This window comes from Rhinopithecus roxellana, chromosome 9 (assembly GCF_007565055.1).
Source record: "Rhinopithecus roxellana isolate Shanxi Qingling chromosome 9, ASM756505v1, whole genome shotgun sequence".
NCBI lineage: Eukaryota > Metazoa > Chordata > Mammalia > Primates > Cercopithecidae > Rhinopithecus > Rhinopithecus roxellana.
Genome location: NC_044557.1, coordinates 66,954,215 through 66,959,271, shown reverse-complemented (window position 1 = coordinate 66,959,271; position 5,057 = coordinate 66,954,215). Strand labels below are relative to the sequence as shown.

The window sequence follows — 5,057 nt, the reverse complement described above, 5'->3', positions numbered from 1 at the left end:
TGTTATAAAAGTATTTCAGGCAGTCATCAAAATGGTGTTAAAATTATATTTTTATGTGTGCATAGGTACACAATGATGCTCTTTAAAGAAATACATCTGCACAAACATATATACACATATATACTGTACATGCCTATAGACAGTCTCAGGGGAAACAGAGAAGTGTGACAGTTAATTCCAGGAGGTAACATTTTGGCGGATATTTCTTTCCCTCTTTAAATTTATCTGAAATAAACATTTGAATTTTGTGCCTTTTCCACTCCCAACACTGCTGGGCCTGCAGGTCTCTGTTGAGCAGCGGATGCGGGTCTCTGTTCCACAGGATGGGGTTTGTTGTTAAAGTGGTTAAGAATAAGGCCTACTTTAAGAGACACCAAGTGAAATTTAGAAGACAACGAGAGGGTAAAACTGATTACTATGCTCAGAAGCACTTGGTGATACAGAATAAAAATAAATACAACACACCCAAATACAGGATGATAGTTTGTGTAACAGAGATATCATTTGTCAGATTACTTATGCCTGTATAGAAGGGGATGTGACAGTCTGCAGCATATGCACATGAACTGCCAAAATATGGTGTGAAGGTTGGCCTGACAAATGATGCTGCAGCATATTGTACTAGCCTGCTGTTGGCCTGCAGGCTTCTCAATAGGTTTGGCATGGACAAGATCTATGAAGGCCAAGTGGAGGTGACTGAAGATGAATACAATGTGGAAAGCATTGATGGTCAGCCACGCGCCTTTACCTGCTATTTGGATGCAGGCCTTGCCAGAACTACCACTGGCAATAAAGTTTTTGGCACCCTGAAGGGAGCTGTGGATGGAGGCTTGTCTGTTCCTCACAGTACCAAATGATTCCCTGGTTATGATTCTGAAAGCAAGGAATTTAATGCAGAAATACACGGGAAGTACATCACGGGCCAGAGTGTTGCAGTACATGTGCTACTTAATGGAGGAAGATGAAGATGCTTACAAGAAACAGTTCTCTCAATACATAAAGAACAGCGTAACTTCGGACATGATAGAGGAGATGTATAAGAAAGGTCATGCTGCTATATGAAAGAATCCAGTCTATGGGAAGAACCCCAAGAAAGAAGTTAAAAAGAAGAGGTGTGGCTAGGTGCGGTGGCTCACGCCTGTAATCCCAGCACTTTGGGGAGCTGAGGTGGGTGGATCACCTGAGGTCACGAGTTCGAGACCAGCCTGGCCAACATGCTGAAACTCCATCTCTACTAAAAAAATAAAAAATTAGCCAGGCATGGTGTCAGGTGCCTGTAATCCCAGCTACTCGGGAGGCTGAGGCAGGAGAGTTGCTTGAACCTGGGAAGTGGAGGTTGCAGTGAGCCAAGATCACGCCATTGCACTCCAGCCTGGGAACAAGAGCTAAACTCCGTCTCAAAAAAAAAAAAAAAAAAAAAAAAAAAAAGAAGAGGTGGAACCATCCCCAAATGTCCCTTGCTTGGAAGAAAGATTGGGTAGCTCAAAAGAGGGCAAGCTTCCTCAGAGCTCAGGAGTGGACTGCTGAGAGCTAAATCAAACAACTTTCTGTGAGGATTTTTCAGATAAACACAATAAACTTATTGACAGCAAAAAATAAAAACAAAAACAACACCCCCAAATTTGAATTTTGTTTAATAAAAAATTCCTAAATTAAAAAAATAAGATGTTGTATGTATTTTGAAGCAAAAGCTTTGTGAAATAATAAATAATGCCTGTCTGTTTTCTTGGAGAGCCTTGCAAACCCTTCATTTAAAATTTCTCCACCCTGGCTAACATGGTGAAATCCTGTCTCTTCTAAAAATCCAAAAAAAAAAAAAAAAAAAAAAAAAAATTAGCTGGGCGTGGCGGCAGGCGCCTGTAGTCTCAACTACTCAGGAGGCTGAGGCAGGAGAATCGCTTGAACCCGGGAGGCAGAGGTTGCAATGGGCCGAGATCGCGCCACTGCACTCCAGCCTGGGTGACAGAGTAAGACTCTGTCTCAAAAAAAAAAAAAAAAAAATTCTCAGCCTGGGCAATACAGTGAGACCTTGTTTCTACAAAAATAAAAATAAAAAAATTAGTCAGGGGCCGGGCACGGTGGCTCACGCCTGTAATCCCAGCACTTTGGGAGGCCGAGGCGGGCAGATCACAAGATTAGGAGTTCGAGATCAGCCTGGCCAATATGGTGAAAACTCCATCTCTACTAAAAATGCAGAAAAAATTAGCTGGACATGGTGATGTAATTCCAGCTACTTGGGAGACTGAGGCAGGAGAATTGCTTGAACCCGGGAGGCAGAGGTTGCAGTGAGCCAAGATCGTGCCACTGAACTTCAGCCTGGGCGACAGAGTGAGACTCTGTCTCAAAAAAAAAAAAAAAAAATTAGGCATGGTGGTGTGCACCTGTAGTCCCAGCTACTTGAGAGGCTGAGGTGGGAGTATTGCTTGAGTCCTGAAGGCGGAGGTTACAGTGAGCCAAGATCCTGCCACTATACTCTAGCCTGGGGAACAGAGTGAGACCCTGTCTTGAAGTAACATTTCTCCTTCAAGATAGTTTAGAATGAAATTTGGTGGACATACGGGATTACCAGTGCGCTTGCACAGTGGTGAGGCCATTGGTTTTAGAGTCTAACAGATGTGGGTTTAAATTCTGGCTGTGAAGCTTCCTGGCTGAGCGACAGACTTCTGAACTGCCCAGGTCACTGAACTGCCCAGCCTCACTCATGCACTGTCTGTGTAAAGGTTCAAGGGCCCGGACATTTAGCAGGCTGAACATGTGTATCTTGGTAACTGATACAAGGTAACCATATGGTTAGCAAGAGTCTGTCATCATCAGAACATAACTCAATGTTTTTAAATGCCAATCACAAAACTGGCATTTTTGGATAATAATAAAAGTTATAAATAATAATTTACTATTGAAAGCTCAGCCTCCACTCTTTCAAAGACATTTGAGAAATGGAAAACGTCACCCTGACCTCAGGGATCCAGCTGAAGTTGGTTTAAGAAATTGTTTCTAGGCTGGGTGCAGTGGCTCATGCTTGTAATCCCAGCTCTGTGGGAGGCTGAGACGGGTGGATCACTTGAGGTCGGAAGTTCAAGACCAGCTTGGCCAACGTGGTGAAACCCTGTCTCTACTAAAAATACAAAAATTAACTGGGCGTGGTGGTGCACACCTGTAATCCCAGCTACTCAGGATGCTGAGGCAGGAGAATCGCTTGAACCTGGGAGGTGGAGTTGGCAGTGAGCCGAGATCATGCCACTGCACTCCAGCCTGGGCAACAGAATGAGACCCTGTCAAAAAGAAGGGAGGGAGGGAGGAAGGAAGGAAGGAAGGAAAGAAGGAAGGAAAAGAAAGAAAAAAAAGAACTTTTCCAGTTTGATGCATATATATTATTAGGAGAGGGCAAAAGTCTGTCCTCTTCTGAACTTTCTGTTTTCCAAGACAGATTTATCTGCAGTCATACTTGGCCTTATCTCCCTGTGATGATTCATTTTGGATACAAACTTAACTGGGCCATTTAGGGCGACCAGGTATTTGATCAAACATCATTCTGGGTGTGTTTGTATGTTTCTGGATGAAATCAACATTTGATAAAGCAAAGCAAAAATGCAGAGGAAAAAAAGGGGAAAAAAAGAAAATAGTCTTGGAATTGGTAGACCGAGTACAGCCAGTTGTCCTCCCTAATGTGGGTTGGCCTCATCCAATCAATCGAAGGCCTACATGGAACTCCCTACGGCAAATAAATGGGAACTCCTCCTGCGTAACTGTCTTCCAGCTAGGACGCTGGATTTTTTCCTGCCTTTGAACTCATTCTGAAACATCAACTATTCTTAGGATTCAAGCCTGCTAACATTGAGACTGGAGCTACATCATCAGTTCTCCCGGGTCTCCAGCTTGCCAACTGCGACCTTAGAACTTGTCAGCCTCTATAACCACTTGAGCCAATTTCTTACAATAAATCTCTCTCTGTGTCTCTCCCTCTCTCCATAAACACACACACACACACACTCTCTCTCTCTCCTATATTTTTTCTGGGGAACCCTGACTAACGCACTCCCTTTCTACTGTCTCTGGACGGGGCTGTCTCCATCCTACCCTCAGGCATTGCCACCCCCTGTGCCTGAATGGTGGCTCTTAAGGCCTTTTTCTCCTAATTCTAGTTCATCTGGCTTCCTCCCCAAATGCTGCTGAAACTGCTTTCTGAGAGGTCACCAGTGACTCTCTTATTGTCAAATCCAGGGCTCAGCCTTATCTTCCTGGACCCTGCTCTGTCAGACATCACTTCCCGCATGTCTCCAGGCACTGTTCTTTGTGTCTATAAATGTGCTACAATTTCCAGTAGCCTTGAGTCACTCTCTAGCAATGACAGCATTGCTGGAATCCCAGCTTCTTCCTGGTCAGGAGTTTGGTTTCTGGAACCTTAAGCTCTCAGTTCTGCCACTTCTACCTGCGTGACCTTTGGCAAGTTGCTTAACCTTTCTATGCCTCAGTTTCCTCATGTGTAAAACAAGGCTGTGGATAATGTCTACCTCTCAGGTTGTTGTGAGAAATTGATGCATTAGAGCTTCATCATATAGAAAGAGGTTTGTAAATGTTAACTATTATCTGAGTGCAGTCTCACCTCCCTTTCACTCCTCAATATACCAGATCCTGTCTCAGGCCCTACCACTCCTGAGAAACCACTTCATCAGGTCACCCATGACCTATTACTTGTCAGTATCTTCTGCCCTGTGTTTCTGCTCCTCTGTTGCACTTGATGTTCTCAATAACGTCCTCCTTCCCTCATTTACTGCCATTTCCTGCTGCACACATCACTTCCTAGTTAAACTGAATGAAAACACATACCCCTGGGGTGTTTTCTCACCTCCAAGCCTTTGCTCTTGTTGAAACCGTACCCCTCCTGTCACACAGAAGCCTCCTTCTCACTCTCACACAGGTAGTCCTTACCTCCAATATCCAACCCCGCTCATCCCCCTCACCCCACCTTCCCTGGTTAACTTCCACTTATCCTTTAAGCCTTTCCTCATGCCTTGCTTCCCCAGGAATCCCTTCCTATCCCACTCTCCCACCAAAGC

General features: G+C 44.4%; 1 pseudogene; it reads left to right on the top strand.

Moving 5' to 3' along the window:
* The first annotated feature begins 314 nt into the window (after positions 1-314).
* LOC104655143 lies at positions 315-1,534 on the top strand (annotated as a pseudogene).
* The last annotated feature ends 3,523 nt before the right edge of the window (positions 1,535-5,057 follow it).